The sequence below is a fragment of the Mustela lutreola genome, chromosome 1 (genome assembly GCF_030435805.1).
Source record: "Mustela lutreola isolate mMusLut2 chromosome 1, mMusLut2.pri, whole genome shotgun sequence".
In the NCBI taxonomy this organism is placed as follows: Eukaryota; Metazoa; Chordata; class Mammalia; order Carnivora; family Mustelidae; genus Mustela; species Mustela lutreola.
The window spans coordinates 118,327,353-118,344,892 of record NC_081290.1 but is presented as its reverse complement, the minus strand read 5'-3'; the positions used below and the strand labels follow the sequence as shown (position 1 = coordinate 118,344,892).

The window sequence follows — 17,540 nt, the reverse complement described above, 5'->3', positions numbered from 1 at the left end:
TATTCAGATCCTCTACTCGTTTTTTAAAAAAAATTGGGTTGATTATTTTTATTTTTTTGCCATTTGCTTGCACTCCAATGTACTTTTTAGGTGAGACAGAAAAAGTTGGAATTACAGGGGGAGCCTATCTGTAGACATCATTCATCTAATGATTTGGGGGGGGGGGGAGGGAGGTTGAGAATCCCTGATAAAGACTCAAAGAATCTCAAAAATGGATGTGTCTTGGAAGTGCCACAGGCCAGCCTCTTAGTCATTACAGGAATCCTGACTATAACATCTGGTTGAATAGTTCCACCACTGGTAAGCTCCCCACATAATATGGCCCCACAGCATACATCCTCACACCCAAGAGTTTCAGAACAAACCAAATAAATAAAAGAAACACTGGAAGGCAGTTCGTTTTTCTGTAACATTATATTACATTAACCTTCTGTAGTACCTACAGAAATCTAAAAATGGAGTTTGAAATCTACTGTGGCAGAAAGCATCCTTGCATCACCCAGCCATGGGCAGAGTCAATTTCACCAACCTTTCCACCGCAAGATGATATATAATTTGAGGAGATGAGCTCAGCGCCTTAAATGACATGAATCTTAGAACCTTTTCTTTTATAGATAACTCTTTCTGAAATTTTAGTTTTTGAATGGAAGTAAACCAACAACTTATAGTTGCAGGTAGAAGAAATTTTGTATAAGTCTATAGAAGAAAATGTCTTAAGTATCATCTAGAAGCAGACGGACTCTGAGTCCCATGGAAGAAAGGACTCTCACAAAACTGAGAAACAAGGGACTTTCTAATCTTAGACATTTCTGTTTCTATTGGCTAGTTTCTGGGGTGGTTTTGTACTAAGCGTCCACTTAGCTCAGATGGAAATCCATTCCCAGAATTCCCTTCCCTAAACAGTTCTTCAGTGTAGTTGGCTGTAAGAGAAAACTTCGTGGGATCTGGAGGCAGAAGTAGGGCAGCAGCACGACTATGCTTGGAAGGGTGGTATAGGGAAACAGTGGCTGTGCATGGATCTTGCAACTCACCGTGGTGACATCCAACAGTAGCCAGGCTGCAGGTCCTAGCCCCTCACCACAACCTCTCCCTCAGCCTCTGCCCCTCAGGGCCACCAAGAGCTCTTCAGTGAATGAGGGCCAGCTCCTTCTCCACTTCTCCCAGGTCACTGAGTTTGGAGGAAATAGGAGTCCAACACGATTCCGTTTTGTCCTATGTGTTCCAGTTTTTCAGGTTCTAGTTTGTCCTTGCTGGGCTCTGCCTCATACCCAGGCTTTCTTTACCACTGCCAGCTCTGCGAATCTACAATGACCTCAGGCCCAATACCAGATGCTTCCCACAAACTTGTTTTTATAAGCTCCCATGATTGTGTAAGGTGTAAACTTATAATAAATCTATTATTCCATACCCACCATAGTGGTTCTGCTTTCCTAATTGATACGGCTTCCATTATATTGCCCCTATTTTCAGAATAGATACTTGGTTACGGGTATTCTTTTTGTGCATGGCTTTCTTTTTAAGAAAAATTATGACAGTATCAAATGCAATAGTACTGATTTATGCAGCCTAAGCATGTTATCTAATTTTACCTTGTTTTTGAGAAAGAGACTTGGAATATGCTCTTTGCTCACTTCCACTCAAAACTACTGGGCTGGGGAACTGGAAGTCTGATCCATGAGCACAGAACAGAGAAAAACTAAAAAAATGAATTTGAAGTTTGTTGCAGTTACCAGAGTTAAAAACCACCTGGCTAACTCGCTGTTTCTTCAAAATACATTTTAATGTGACATTTGGAAACTTACATACATCTACTCACGATAAAACAGGAACATTAAAAATTTGAAAAACAATTCCAAGTTCTCAATTTTCATTGCAACGTATGTGCATTGAGAGTAAATACGGTCATGAGTGCTTTAACTTTACTTTAATATTTCTTAATAGTAAGAATTTATGGCCTTTAAAGGCAGAGAAGCATCTTTTCATCTTCACATCCTTACGCATTAGCCCATAGTTAAGACCTTCTTAAACATCGACTGATCTAAGAGCAAATTTCAGCTTCCTGTTTTTTACAGAAAAGAAAGGAGCAGCAGTGCATGAGCAAACAACCACAAGCAACTGCATCCTCTGATGCTTTTCTCACTATTATATAGAAACTTCAGCAGGAAACCACAGCTATATCCTTTTCACCAGTATAGAAAAATCTTATGAATTGTTGGCAAGCATAAAACAGCTCTATTGACATTACATAGACAGTGGAGACAATTTACACTCACCACATCCAGGTGCTTTGCAACATTTCTACAATGTTTCTCAAGGACAAATTCCCAGGAAAAAGTAGTCATAACAGCACTCATACCTTAGCCACTTGTTAAGGGGTAAATGATACAGAAAAACAATAAGCGTCATTGAAATGCAACTCCTCCCTCAATGTAACTGATTTCAAGAAAACATAAATGCTAAAATTTTTCATTTCACTCAAACTTGTAAAGATTTCTAACTGACCAAAGATGCATTATTCTATACTCAAAAATTACTAATTTTTCCCTTTGTATTCAAAAGAGCCCAAGAGTTAGACCTTTCTATTCATGAAATGTACAAGCCACTTTTGTTTCAGGAGTTGCGTCACACATGTTTTAAATTTCTAATTCGAGCCTTGACCATGGGTTTTACCAATGAAGGGACTTTCCAATGGAGAGCTCTTAGTTGTTGAGGAAGTACAAAGAAAAGATTATGGCAGAAGTCCAGGGTTCCAAAGGCTTTAACTTCAATGAGAATCACAGACATGTAAACTCATTTAACACAGAAGTCAGAGAGGACAGACCTCTAGCTTTCTTGCATGTCGACAACACCTACCACAGAAACTCTCCACAGGCTGTTTGTTCCATGAATACATAAGTAAATAAATGAATGCCTAAGTTCTTGGTGGTGATGGAGACAGGGGCTAAGAAGGGCATCTCCAAGTTCCAGAAAAGGATGAAGAGACCCTAAATGCAGAAAACAGGCTGACGATAGAAGAAAAAAAAATGGAAGACAATTTCTAAAAACTTGGACATTAAAACTAAAATTGTTCTTAGGAATTTCTGGACCAAGCTTTTCACTTCTAGAGAAAACTGAGGTGCCTTGGGCAATGACATGACCTCAAGTACCTCTTTCCCAGATAGTGACATTTGTGTGCCACTTTCATGATTTTTGCCTTATGGTGCTTCTTATCTACACTATTTTTTTGCCTAACCTTTTTTATTCAGTTGACTTTAACTGCTGCACTAGTTGAAAACATTTGCCTAGTCTTAAGAAATGGTAAAACCACATGTTTGATGTGCTAGTAATTTATTTTTCATATAGTATATAGTATACTTGGTTTATGGTATATTTTTAAAATACAGCATTTAAAAATACACTGTTATATGTATTCTTAATATATTTATACTAAAAGAAATTCATTGTTTTACTATTAAATTCATATGTTTTACTATTAAAATAAGAAGTAAATCTGTATGCTACCTAAGATCATCTTACAGGTCACTGATCAGAATCTCCTGCATTTTGAAAACTGGTGCGCTTTACCATGCCATCGCCCAGAACAAGGCATTTGGATTGTGCAACCACACAAAGTGGTAAAGACATTTCCAGATTGATGACAAGAGTCCAGTAATAAGACCAAGGCCCGTAGGGGACTTCTGCCTATTTTTCTTAACTAAAAAAAAATCAATTGCTTTCTAAGGAACTAAAAATAAATTAAGGCAGAAGTCATGGCTTTAAAAACAATTAGTGGATTTTCATCTTCAAAATGGACAGAGATGATGTCTTCATCCCCCTGCCAAATGTCTTTAATTATTAGAAATAGTTTTCAGGGGCGTCTGGGTGGCTCAGTGGGTTAAGCCACTGCCTTCGGCTCAGGTCATGATCCCAGGGTCCTGGGATCGAGCCCCGCATTGGACTCTCTGCTCAGCAGGGAGCCTGCTTCCTCCTCTCTCTCTACCTGCCTCTCTGCCTGCTTGTGATCTCTCTCTGTCAAATAAATAAATAAAATCTTAAAAAAAAAAAAAGTAAGTTTTCAGAAGGAACTTGTCTCAAATGAGCCTTCTGTACACAGACTGCCTTTTTTTCAGCCTTTAATTTGCAACTAGAACACTTAGCTGCAAGCTATAATGAGGAATTGCTCAACTTTCATAAGTAAATGAGTATCTATGATTAAAACATCAATCACAGAAACACTAGTTCTATAAATAGTTCTGAGTCCAAAGTCCATGGGTAGGGCTAAGCACAGGCAGGCACACACTCCCTTGTTCTTGTTCTAGGTCTGTTGGATGAGCACGTGACTACCTGATATGTATTTGGTTCTTCTCTTGAGAAACAAAGAAACGCTATTTGCTGAACGTATGTGTTACCTGGATATTTTGATAAAAGATTTTTGTTTTTCAACTCAACCGCCTATACAATGATTTGTAAAGTTTCAACCTAAAATGTTTGTCTTTGAACTCCCCGCGTTTGCTTAAAGAATGTCTTATTTCTGATTTAGAAGTTTTCAATTTTTTCAGCAACCTAAAATCCGAGATGAAAGAAATCCATCTATAAAATCCAAACTATTCCTCTTCTTTTGACCCAGTGGTAACAATAATTAATAACGTTACTACACTGCAGTGTGGCTCAGTCGTGAAGCCTGTGACCTTTGAAGTCGGACGACTGAATGTGCACACAGCTCAGCTGGCTACTATCTGAGGAACCTTGGGCAAGTTTTTAATCTGTTTCCTCATCTCTACAATGGGGGAAGTAATAGTTCAAATCTCATAGATTGGTCTAGATGAGAAATGGGTTTAGCAGGATGTCACCGACAAAAAAGTCTGAAGAATGCTTTGAAAGAGTTTTGAATGTTCTGAAAGAGTTGTAACTCATTAACAAACAGATCTGTCATCTCTCCACCTCCTGTTTCCTTATAGGGGAAAGTAGATGGATAAAGAGAAATGTCCTAGGGTTCTCTTCTGCCCTAGAACCAAGATGTCAAAAATGCCCTGAGTGGTTCCCTTGGGCTCCTGCTCTCCCTTTACCCCACTTTTCTTCCTCTTCCCCATGTGTTTGGCTGGCTTTTCATTCTTTACTGCTTATCATCATTAGTTCTGAAATCTAGGTGCTGTCCTCTTCTCTTACTTCCCCTGTGCCACAGGAAAGGTCCCTTCTCAGTAGGGATGAACATATAAAGGTGGAAGCAATCACCAGGCATTCCAGAGACAGCAATTAGACCACCTGGCCTTCCCAGGTCGTAAGGTGCTGAAGAGGAAGACCACGGAAGAGGGATAAGCACGCCTTAGAAAAAAAGGATAGCACGAGGACATGGAATATTTCACGGAGCAACTATGAAAACACTTAGGTGTTTTCAGTACCCCAAAATGGGCACATTACCCAATAATGATCTGATTCAAGATCATTTTCCAAGGGTGGAAGTGATCCTTGAGAGTCTAAGCACTAATGCAAAACAGTGGCCTTTAACTTGTCTTAAAATACACTAGTGTATTACAAACCATTTATGCGCAATGGTAAAGTGCCACTGACAGCAAGTAATTTATTAAATGACTAATTTAGAGCCGTTTTCTCTACCGTCAGCTACGCTAATCTCAATGATAAAGTAATTTCTATAATAATGTTACTCTCATTTATCTCACTTGCATTTGTAGATGTTTTCTTGCATAGAAGAAAAAGGGAGGGTGTGAAGTTATATTGACGTTCTGGTGTACTCATGGGCTGGAAACGACTTATAACATAGAAATTAGGTGCCAGCAGAAACTTAGAAGTTTTCTTAATCTTACACCTGCCCCCTCTTGGTCCTATTTGCTACCCTCTGTTTCTTAGTTGGTTTTTAGCAGAATGAAGTTCAAAGTACGTATGCCTGCATTTTTATTTTTGACAACATTAAGGGAGTGTAGCGTGGCAAAGGCTTCCTCTCATTTTCAAGTTGGCCTGGCTGCGAAGAAAGGAGCCCAGGTGCGGTGCGCAGCTGGCGAAGCTGAGACAAGGGATGGAAAGTAAGTGAATTGCTTGGGCCTAAAGGAAGGAAAAGAGAGGTTCAGGGGTGTCTGTTTGGGACAGAGAAAGAAGCCTGCTTGTGAGGCTGCTCAGGGAATTCCCAAGGAATTCCTAGGAAAAGAGCCCACTCTAACTTTGCTGAGCCGTATTTATTAATATGTTGATGTAGGCCAGGAGTCGGAATTATTTGAGAGTTCAGCCTATGTTTTATTCATTTTTGAATCCCCAGCCTGTAGCGTGGGGCCCAACATATATATCAAGTACTCAACATAAATGTATTAAGTGATCCAAGCCTCCGTCTTCCTTAAATCAGAGCTTCCGCCAGCTCTCTTTCACATTCTATACTTCATCTCCTAAATAAAATCCTATTTCCAGTTTGAGGAATGCTTTTATTGCATTTGCAAAGCAGAAGTAATGGACACATCCCCAATCCATCAAGCTCACATTATGAACTTTTATCATCCCTTCCTGAGAGTTAGACTCACTACTCAAAAGCCACAAACCCCAGAGGGGTGATCTTTAAAAACCCATCATTACAATTTTAAACATCCAAATAACCACCAGGGGACTTAGGACAAGAGTTCTTCCTACAAGCCTGAAAGTTTCAGTGTAACTAAATTTATGTTATTTAAAGTCAGGAAGGAAAATGAACTTTATCCCTAAAGAATTTTAGCACCTGTGGTCTTTTATGTATTATCAAGACATTTCGGGTCATAGTAGGCCTAATACTTACAGACGTGGACCTCATCCTACAAGGAAACGCACTTCATCCAAAGCAATGGTACAGGCGAGGTCGCCGTGTCGTCTGTTGGCTTCCCCTGCCACTCTTCTCAGTGCTGTCTTCTTGGAGTGAGGCTGCCAAAGCAGGGCACTCTGGGATGAAGAATTTGATGTGAGGATGTTTTTAGAAGCCAGGTAGGAGGCACGATGTGGGGGTGGCACGCAGTGAAGTGTGCACGAGGAAGGAAAGCAGCAGCAGCCGTTGAGAAAGAATGAGATTTGAGAGAGCTATTAATTAAGAGCTTTCTCTACTTCAGAGCTCAGCCCGAGCTTGTCATCTGATTGTCTCCAAAAGGCCATCTATCTCTATTTACAACACGAAGAGATCAACTCTGCCACAGTCAACTCCTGGCGAGCCGTAGCAGCAGAGCAAGGCCACGCCAGCCTGTGGCCAGACTGCGCAGCGATCTGGGCGATGGGCTGACAGCCCCGCCGACTGTCATCGCTAGGTGAGCCCTTCTCAGCTGTACAGACAGAGCCACAAACGGAGATAGGAGTTGACACTACTTCGGACAGTCTGTTGTCAACGGCCGACTGAATGGCATGCATGGGTTACTTCAAAGACTGAGGTGTGCTCTGGGCTTCCAGGAGTCTCTGCAAGTTTGGTATATATCTGAAGAGTTGTACATAACATAAAGATAGGGTGCATTTCAAAATACACTGGGGCACGTGGGTGGTTCAGTGGGTTAAGATTCTGCCTTGGGCTCAGGTCATGATTCCAGGGTCCTGGGATGGAGCCTGCTCCTCCCTCTGCCTGCCACTCCCCCTGCTTGTGCTTGCACACTCTCTTTCTCTCTCTCTCTGACAAATAATTAAATAAAATCTTTAGGGGCGCCTGGGTGGCTCAGTTGGTCAAGCATCTGCTTGGGCTCAGGTCATGATTCCAGGGTCCTGAGATGGAGCCCACAGGATGGAGAGGGAGCCTGCTTCTCCCTCTCTCTCTACCCCTCTCCCTGCCTGATCGATCTCTCTCCCTCTCTCTCTCTGTCAAATAAATAAAATCTTTAAAAAATAAATAAAAAATAAAAATACATAAAGCAATTTGATGTCAAGTTGTAGTTATTGGTTAAGGTAAAGATTTAGTTGAAGAATAAATAAATTGTTCAGACAGTTCATTTTGTTTGCTTGTTGCTAAATGTGGGACAGTAAAACAAACAAGCAAACAAAATTCACTATTCTCTTACTAACAGATGGGGTCAACTTAGTTTGCATTCATTAATCTTTCATAGAATCTATGTATTTTGATGGTGGAAACTTTTTAGACCCTCATAGTTTATGGAAGTTAACTGCATGGATGCAGTGATCTCCCTACTTTGTAGAGTCTGATCAGTTTCATGAGTACATGAAGGATCATGAGGGCTCCATGATCCTTCGGAAACACCTAATCCAGACTTCGCAAATTCAATTCCTATTAAATGAAGTTGTTGAGTACAAGTAACTTATAGAAAGCCTCAGTGTCCGATAGACAGTAGGGAGTGGTGGGGACTGGTGTGAAATAAAGAGATAGCACATTAGTTAGCTAATGTGAAATAAAGAGATAGCACATTAGTTAGCTAACCATTAGTTAGCTCCTACCCAGAGAATAAGCATCAGTGTTTTGTTTTGTATTCTGTATCTCTTGATTTTTAAATACTGACTTATTAAAAAGAAACACCCACAAGCCACATAAAATATGATCTTCCTGCTGGTCCCGCAAACTGCCAGTTTTTAACTTATGATCTCTCACATACTTCTTCAAGCCTGAGGACTGGATAGGTTAAGTGAAGTGCATCAGGTCTCTCAGATGTTTGCAGCCAGGGATCCTTCTGCTGAGAACCTATATGTATAGACATGAAATCATCCCCATGTGAAAGGAGACTGCATAGGCATTTTCATTCACTTAATGAGAATTCAGCCCCTGACCCTGACATTGACAGATTTCTGTTCTCTGACTGCTTTCAGAACATGTTCAACATGGAAACAAGATCAAACCTCCACACCCATTTGTCGTAAGCAATTTTGACTCATTCAAGGATGCAAGGGGAAATGCACACCCTTTTATGAACCTTAGCACTGATTAAAATTCTCATTATCATTAAAATTCTAGTCACTTAATTTTTACCTGCATTTTTCAAGAAGAAATCATATATAGGATTCAAATAAAGACATGCTTAGGAAACCATAAAACGAAGTACAAATCAAAAGCTCATGCTATAGGGGCACCTGGGTGGCTCAGTGGGTTAAGCCACTGCCTTCAGCTCAGCTCATGATCTCAGGGTCCTAGGATGGAGTCCCATATCGGGCTCTCTGCTCAGCAGGGAGCCTGCTTCCCTCTCTCTCTCTCTCTCTCTGCCTGCCACTCCGTCTTCTTGTGATCTCTCTGTCAAATAAATAAATAAAATCTTTAAAAAAAAAAGGGGCTCGTGCTATATAAAAAAACAGGGCATAAGAATCACAGAAGGGGGCGCCTGGGTGGCTCAGTGGTTAAGCCGCTGCCTTCGGCTCAGGTCATGATCTCAGGGTCCTGGGATCGAGTCCCGCATCGGGCTCTCTGCTCAGCAGGGAGCCTGCTTCCTCCTCTCTCTCTCTCTGCCTGCCTCTCTGCCTACTTGTGATTTCTCTCTGTCAAATAAATAAATAAAAATCTTAAAAAAAAAAAAAAAAAAAAAAGAATCACAGAAGGGTTGCTGAAATAACTGATCTTTAAGTCATGTTTTAGGGGACTGAGAAGCTAATTTAGGATGAAGGACTGAGCATTGCAAAATGATGTAAGGGCAAAGGCAAAGACCAAAGTCTAACAAAGTGGAATCCACAAGGAATCAAGTTATCTCTTGCATTTCTGAACAACAGTTTTTAAAAAATATAGCAGGAGAAAGCAAATTCACTTCAGAATAAAAAAAGAAGGAAAACAATTCAAGATTTCTCTATTATATTCAGCAGCACTATCCCACATGGCCATAATTCAGAACAAAAATCTGGAGTTGATGCAAAATTCTGAATCCTGATGATATCTGCCATATTGTACTTATTAAGCAGATGCATAGGCACAGACTATTACATTTCAGACAAACTGTCAACAAGAATTGAAACAAAAAAGATGCTCTGATTACTGAGAAAATACACGGAAAACAAATGCTTAACTCCCTTGAGCTCTTAATTTACCCAAAGTTGTGCATTATAAAGAAAAAGAAGAGTCTCCCATAGACCTAATATGGTTGTTTTAATTTTAGGTTATTTAGAAATTAATATCCTGAGAAAACAATCAAGAGTGTATCTCCCATAAAACATCTTGATTATTCCCCCTAAACCAGATCTCCCACTTTGCTGGACCACTTACAATTCAGGCTTTAAAAAGGAGCCTCTGCAACTCCTTTTCCCTAGAAAATTAGTAGATGCAAATATGATTTTTTAAGGAGCTCTGGAGCTCTCTGTCCAGCTGTCGGTTACTGACTTAGCAAAGCGCCGAGGTCCCTGGAGGTGCCTGTGACTTTGGGAATTTTTACTCCCTAGCCTTGACTTTTTTCAGGGTTTGCTTGGGTCTCCAAGGGTCACAGGCTGTGACTACTGACTAAAGCAATCTTTCCAGGGCTGGCTTGAGTATCCACTGTGTTTAAGACCCAGGAATTAACATTTTTAAATTGAATCTGGTGTCTAAGGCCAAGAGAGCGCCTTGCCTCAGATCACACAGCTGATGCCCACAATTTTTCTGCCACATCCCAGATCCCTGGGACAGAGATCACTGCACAGTCACTTAGAAAGGCTTACGGCATTGACTCTCAATATGGGAGGGAGGGATGCAGGAATAATTAGAATTCCCTTCCCCCCACCACTCTGGAGCCATTCAAATCCTCTCTTCAGATCCTGTTCCTTCTTCCCTTAGCACAGAATTGGTAGAGAATAGAAAGAAGTCTAGATTTCACAGCCGCAGCTCTAACAAGGATTAGGACAAATTATTCACTCATCTGGGATTCACCTGTAATGTTTTTATTTCCCAGTAACTAAAGGCAGGACTAAACAGTGGTGTTCAGGCCTGGCTACTGGAATCCCTTTAAGACCATCGTAAAATACAGATTTCTAAGCCCTACTTCCAGATTCAGATTTGGCTTCAATAGGTCATAGCATTTAACCTTCCAGCTAAGGGTCAGTTACTATTGCCTGATAATAATAATTCAGCCTCCCACTTACACTGCTAGCTTTAAAATAAAGCCGACAATCTAATTACAGACATGAAAAATTAGAAAGCTGTTATTGTGTTGCCAACTCCAATAAGCCCAGATAAAAAGCTGTGAAAATTTTTCTCACTGGCATTCAAGACACTAAGTAATCTAAATGGTACGCGCATTTACATTTTCCCCCATAAAATTCAATAAAATGTCTTTTCAATTCAAATGAAGCCTCTAAATGTTTTTATTATTCTGGACTTGACTCTTCTGCAAAAAACTTAGGTTATCACTGATTTACACATTCTGATGTGGAGAAGGAAGATGAACAAGGATTCTGGGACATCTTTATAAAAAGTGAATCTTACTCCAAAGCCAACTAATTTAGGCACCTGAGTCTATTGTAACTGTCCCTCTTCTTCCGGTTAAGGGCATAACCTTATTCTAAAGGGTATCAATACCATAACACTGTTTGATTCCCTAGGAAAGCCAGCAAGAGTTGAAAGAAGCCCACCAAACATGTTAAAAAGCACGAATAAAGACTTCCTTACCCGATTTTATCGACTCGAAATAGCTATCAGGTTGCAGCAAAAATCACTGATGCCAACTTCTCAAAATGCATACAACCCTATTTAAATCTTTAAAATGATGAACAAGTCAGAGTGCAACTGGAAAATAAAATCTGCCAGGTTCTGCCCTTCCTTTTTGGGTTCTGAGTACCAAGTCGTCTGTTTCATTTTCCATAAAGCTGTCGGTTCTTAGCATGGGTCCTAGCACGGGGCTTTATACCCAAGAGGCATGCAGGAAAGGAGACTTACAGGAGAGAATAGAAAGGTTTGCCCAGTTTGGGGCAGTCACTCGATCACCCTTGTCCCTCTGTGCCAATGATGGTACTTGTGTTCTGAGAAATGAAATGCTCAGGCTACAGTGTGGTGTGTCACATGATTTCAATTGTTTATTAAATTCAATTGAAACAAGGCCTAGCTAGTAAATTATTGCAAAAAAAGATTTCTTCTTAAAGGCAGGAAATGACAGATTTATGACGTGATGGACATTCTGTCTAGATTTTCTTAAAGCAGTAGTACTAGGAAAAGAAATCTTAGATATAAAATAAATTGCAACTCTTGTGTCAGATTTTAGTCCAAACAGAATTTCTGCTGCAATTCCCTCCCTGCAACTTGATTCCCATTTTTTTCTTTTTTAAATGATTCTTAAATAAAGTTCATATTACCTCACCTCATTTTTTACTTCCTCCTTCTAGAACACCACCCCTTCCTCACAGCCCAACCAGATCCACTGATCTTTCATAAAGTAGCTCACGTTCCATCTCCTCCTTGAAGCCTTTCTGGATTAATGCAGTCCACAAGGTCTCCTCTCCTAACTTCACTGCCATGAATTACTGGTAAGTCATAATGTCTTTCCTTTCTCAAGGCAGTTGGGCTCTTTGGAATATTGTGTACGTGCGTGTGTACCAGATGTCCCAGTTGACTCTTGGGGTCTTGCAAATTGGAAGCATCTCTTTTTGTCACTTAAAGAAGTAGCTTTTGGACTTTTTGGAACATGATGCTTAATCAGATATACATTCTAAATCATAGTCCAATGTGTCTATATACCTATAAATAAATATATATTTAACCAAAGAGTTCCATGAGCTGTACTTATCCTTCTATTCTGCTTTACTTTTATTTTATTTTATTTTATTTTTTTATTTTTAAGATTTTATTTATTTATTTGACAGATAGAGATCACAAGTAGGCTGAGAGGCAGGCAGAGAGAGGAGGAAGCAGGCTCCCTGCTGAGCAGACAGCCCAATGCGGGGCTCGATCCCAGGACCTGGGGATCATGACCGGAGCGGAAGGCAAAGGCTTTAACCCACTGAGCCACCCCGGTGCCCCTTATTTTATTTTTTTAAATAAAAATGCCATCAGACCCAGTACACTGACTTCACAATGGGTTGTGACCCGTTCCAGAAGGGCATTTACTGATTACTGTGGGACTGCCATATATATTTCCCTCCCTTAAAACAGAATTTTAAAAATTGTATGAGACCTGGCTCTCTTTAGAGTGTGTTTCTGAGCTACTTCTTTTTTTCTTTCAGTTTTTCAGACCATCACACTTGTGCCTTTTGGTGTCATCTGGGACAATTAAATCCTTGGCATATACAGTATTTTCCATCTTTTTGCCCTGAGGAATGTTATCATAAAAATAAGATTCTCTGCATTTCTATAAGCTCCAATCTCCATTCTTTCATTCCCTTTCATTTTTACAATACGGGAAGTGGGTAGTAGACATTTTGTAGACAAAGATATCGAGGCACAGAGAATTAGGACTTCCTCAAGGGCACGTCTCCCTTTTAATCAGGTCATTACAATAGTAAATGGGGTTTCTAGATATTTGAAGGATATAAAGTTGGGGGATGGGAACACAGTGCCTCCCTATAATCGTGTGTATCTCACTTGACCAGGTCAAACGGTTTTTACTGACCAGATGAGTCAGGGGCTCTGCCAGATTTCAGTTTGAAGGTCAATCAGCTTCCTTTGAGCCTCATCTTTCCACCTTTGTCTACTTGCAGTTTTTCACCTACCTCCAGCTACTTATTATTCCTGGGCCTCTTCATCCTTTGGCCCCTCTACCAGAATTGTTCCTCTCTCTCTCTTCTCTTTATCAGACTAGTTCCTCTCATCCTTCGAGTTTCCAGGCACTGTCCTTGTCTTCTCTATCTCCACGACCAGGCGTCCACAGCTTCCTGTGCAGGCTTTGTCAGAGCACTTAACTAGCTGGTGCTCCTGGCCTCCCAAGTTGTACCAGCAGGGGCTGTGTCTCCCTCACTTTTCTCTTCTGTTCCATAGTCAAAGACCATGGTAAGTTCTGGATAAACAAATGTCGAATGTGTGAATGAATCAGTGAAGAAGTAAGTGCATCGAGGGCAGAAACTGTCACCACTGAAGGTGGTACAAGGAACCCAAGTGTGAACTGGGGCTGGAATTGTGTGTCCTGAATCTTGGAGGCCAATCTTTTAGGATTTGGGATTCCATGGCTGATACTTTCATGCTTCACCATCAGCTATAGATTTTCTGACTAGAAAGTCATACAGTGAAGAAGAGCTGTGTCTAATATATTCTTTTAAGTATATTTGAGCACGATCAAGAAAATGTCAAAGGGTCAAATAATTAAGGCAAGTGTATTGAGGCAATTAAAAAACACCTAAATTTTGGGGTGCCTGGGTGGCTCAGTGGGTTAAGCTTCTTGCCTTCGGCTCAGGTCATGATCCCAGAGTCCTGTGATGAAGCCCTGCACTGGGCTCTTTGCTCAGCAGGAAGCCTGCTTCCCACTTTCTGCCTGCCTCTCTGCCTACTTGTGATCTCTGTCTGTCAAATAAATAGATAAGATCTTAAAAAGCAAAAACAAACAAACAAACAAAAAAAAACACCTAAATTTCAAAACAGCTCGTTGGACCCTATCCTGACCTCCATTTGAGACAGACCTAATTCAGGTCATGCTTCAGGCCTCCACTTCCCACGCAAAGCACTGCACTTTTGATTTTGTCCTCATCATTTTCATAAAAGTCTAGTTAGGGATTAAGGGAAGCTTCAGCACAACACAACACACACTGCATGGGTCACCATGAGTTCCTCTGCTCTGTTTCCAAAATAAATCCCAGTGATATACCATCTAGACTTGCAATGGCAAGTACTACTTTTTTTTCCTGTTTATGAATCAACAACCCATTTCCTCCTCCCCCACCCCAGCCAAACAACACATAGAAACTTGAAAAGTGCTCTTTGTGATTCTATTTAAAGAACATTCTCTAATGCAAACTCCCGTCTTTCGCAGATAGGGACAGAGCAGATTTTCTTCTTTATGCTGTGACTCATGTGTCTTTATTCCCAGACTCAGGGCAGGCCAATGATGAACACAATGGAAAAGAAAAAATAGTTTATAACAGGAAAATAAGCACATTCGAGAGAAGTACGCTCAAAGCATTATCAAAGTAAAATATACAGCAGCACCAACAAAAGCAAACAAAAGCCCACGCAAGAGATGTGTAAATATTTCATGAAGCTAAGCCTTAATCAACTCTCTCTCCAAATCTTGCTGGTGTTGTAAACACTCAGTTTCTTTCAGTCCCACCATGACCCAGATTCCTCGCAAAAAAATAAAAAAAATAAAAATATGGACCGACGGTTCTTTAACAAATGTGCTGTGAAAAATACTCAGATGAGCCATATCCAGGGATTGCTTTAACTGGAAGAAGCTACCTTAATAAAAGGGAGTTGCTTCTTGGTGACTCTGGGCTTCTTCCTCCATTCCTCCTCTAAACCCCTGCCTTTTTCCCACTGCCTCTGCCGGTTTCTGGACATTCACATCATCTTAACCTTGAACTGTCTACACTTCAAGCAGAGATTTCTCCCAACGCTTCTTCAGGAGGCCCTTTAAATCCAACAGCGATCTGCTGCCTTCCCACCACCTAAAATTCACCTCCCAGTGCCCAGGTATCCCCCTTCCTCCGGACACCCCCTTTCATTGTCCACTGCAGCGTCTGAAATTTTGCGTATCTTTTAGATCTGCCTGGATAGGATGAAAATCTGTTGTGTGTATTGGCTGGCACTGTTCAGATCTTTTCTAAAAGCCCTCTCCCAAGAACCATTTATAGCCTCCAGTCTCTACCCTGATTTAATGTGGTTCCAAAGTTCACCTCTAGATACTGAACTGGTCTCTACAATGATTTCCCTTTATCAACCTCTGACTGCCCCCCCCCGCCCCGTCTCCACCTATTTCAGGAAAAACTACATATGTAAATGTGTGCGTGTATTAAAAGACACACACACACACACACACACACACACACACACACACACTAGTGTTTTGACCCTAAAGAGAATTAAGCATGGGAAAATGAGAAAAATACAAGTATAGTATTATAGTATTACAGACAGACACACAGACACACACACATCTATTTGTACATTCACAGTGTGCACACCCGATTGATTATAAAACCCCCGCCCAAGAACGAGAACAGCAGGTAGCTTCTCCCGTTTACCTTCAAAGCCAGAATCTAAGGGAGCAATGACCTTGCAGAGAAATTCATCACCTGCGAGAAAGACGGCCCCTCCTGGAGCGCAGAATGCGATGGGGAAAAGAGCAACAGGCAAAACGATCACCGGGCAAAATGTGGGACCCAATCCATCCCCCGTCACTACGGAGCACACCGCAAAGCTCCGGTCCCACGGGTTGGACGCTGGGCAAAGGGGGCGCGGCGGGGGGAGAGGGGCGTCTTCTCCCGCGGCCACCCGTCGCCTACCTGCTCTGGCCCGGTTCTCCCCCGCGCGGCGGGGCGACTGCCTGCGCTGTGGCGGGGTTTTCCCGTCGCATGTCCCAAGCAGCGGTTCTCGGCGCCACACGGAGGGCTTCGGCGGGCTCTGGAGCAGCGGTCCTTTTTAGACCCGCTCCGGGAGCGAGCTGGGTGCTTGCAGGAACTGATATTACTATGCAAAGAGCAGAGGCGGCGCGCAGGAGCCGGGCGGAGACCGCGGGGGCCGCCCCCACCGCGGGGCTGCAGCCGCCGCCGCTGCCGCCGCTGCCCGGCACCAAGCCAAATTGGAGGTGGGAGTTCACGCGCCGGACTGCTCATCCGTCAGGCCCGGGATGCGCGCACCTGTCCACGTAGCGCAGCGCCGCGGGGCCGAAGCCTCAGAGGAAGGGGCTGCAGCTCCGCGGGCGGCGGCGACGGCGGCGGCAGCAGGACGCCGAGCTCCGCCCCCGCCGCACCCCAGCCCAGCCTTCCAGGTCCCCGGGGAAGGGTTTGCAGCGGCGACTTGCTGCGCGCCAAGGGGCGTAGCTGGCTAGAGGCTGAAGGGTTACGGTTCTACTGCAAGGTGATCAGAGGCAGACAGAAAGTTAAAGAAGAGATAAAGGTAGAGGACTGGGGCCAAGAGCGGCTCAGCAGGAATGCTGGCCCTTGCTCCTTCCCACAGGTCACCAGCACCAGTCTCCATGGCTGTGTCTAGACTCTAGCAGACAGTTTCTAATAAAGCCACGTGCAGTGAAGATCTGAAAGCAAGGAAGCCCCCGACATTTAGTCTGTGTTGCAAAATGTACAGTGTCCTGCGTATTTGGAGATTACATTGCAGACAGTTTTCTTGTCCTTCCTTCCCACTCCCCCGCCCCCATCTATGGGCGTGGATGGCTTTGAAAATCATCCCTGCCGAGTGGCTTCAGTAATACTAAATGGGATGTGTAGTATGGTTAGCAGCTGTAGATGTGCAAATGATACAATGTAAAGAACTATTATTAACTGAATATTGTGGGCTGGCACTGTGCAAAATGCCTTATATCTGCCTAATTCCCACAACAACTCAGTGAAGGGGGTGTTGTTCTGCACTGCAAAAAAAGCAAGCTTCCACGATTTAGACACTTTGCCTGAGGTCACACCGTAGTAACCTGCACGACTGGGAATCAAACCGCTCCAAAATATATATCCTCTCAACCAGTGGTAGGAAGCACCCAAAATCTTGTTGGAACGTGGATTCTGATTCAGTAGGTCTTGTGTGGGCCTGGGGATCAGCATTTCTAAGAGGATCACCGTGATGTCCGTGCTGC

The 17,540-nt window shown here is 42.3% G+C and overlaps 1 protein-coding gene across 3 annotated transcripts in view; it reads right to left on the bottom strand.

Moving 5' to 3' along the window:
* GPRIN3 (GPRIN family member 3) overlaps window positions 1–16,685 on the bottom strand; it is a 70,276-nt gene extending 53,591 nt beyond the window's left edge. For 2 of the 3 annotated variants that reach the window (XR_009353220.1, XM_059172864.1), the window contains exon 1: window positions 16,243–16,685. The gene's annotated coding sequence lies outside the window, so the exon portion shown is untranslated. Of the gene's footprint in view, window positions 1–6,751; window positions 6,892–16,242 lie in introns of all 3 variants that reach the window. The other variant, XM_059172874.1, reaches the window with a different exon arrangement.
* Window positions 16,686–17,540: the final 855 nt, after the last annotated feature.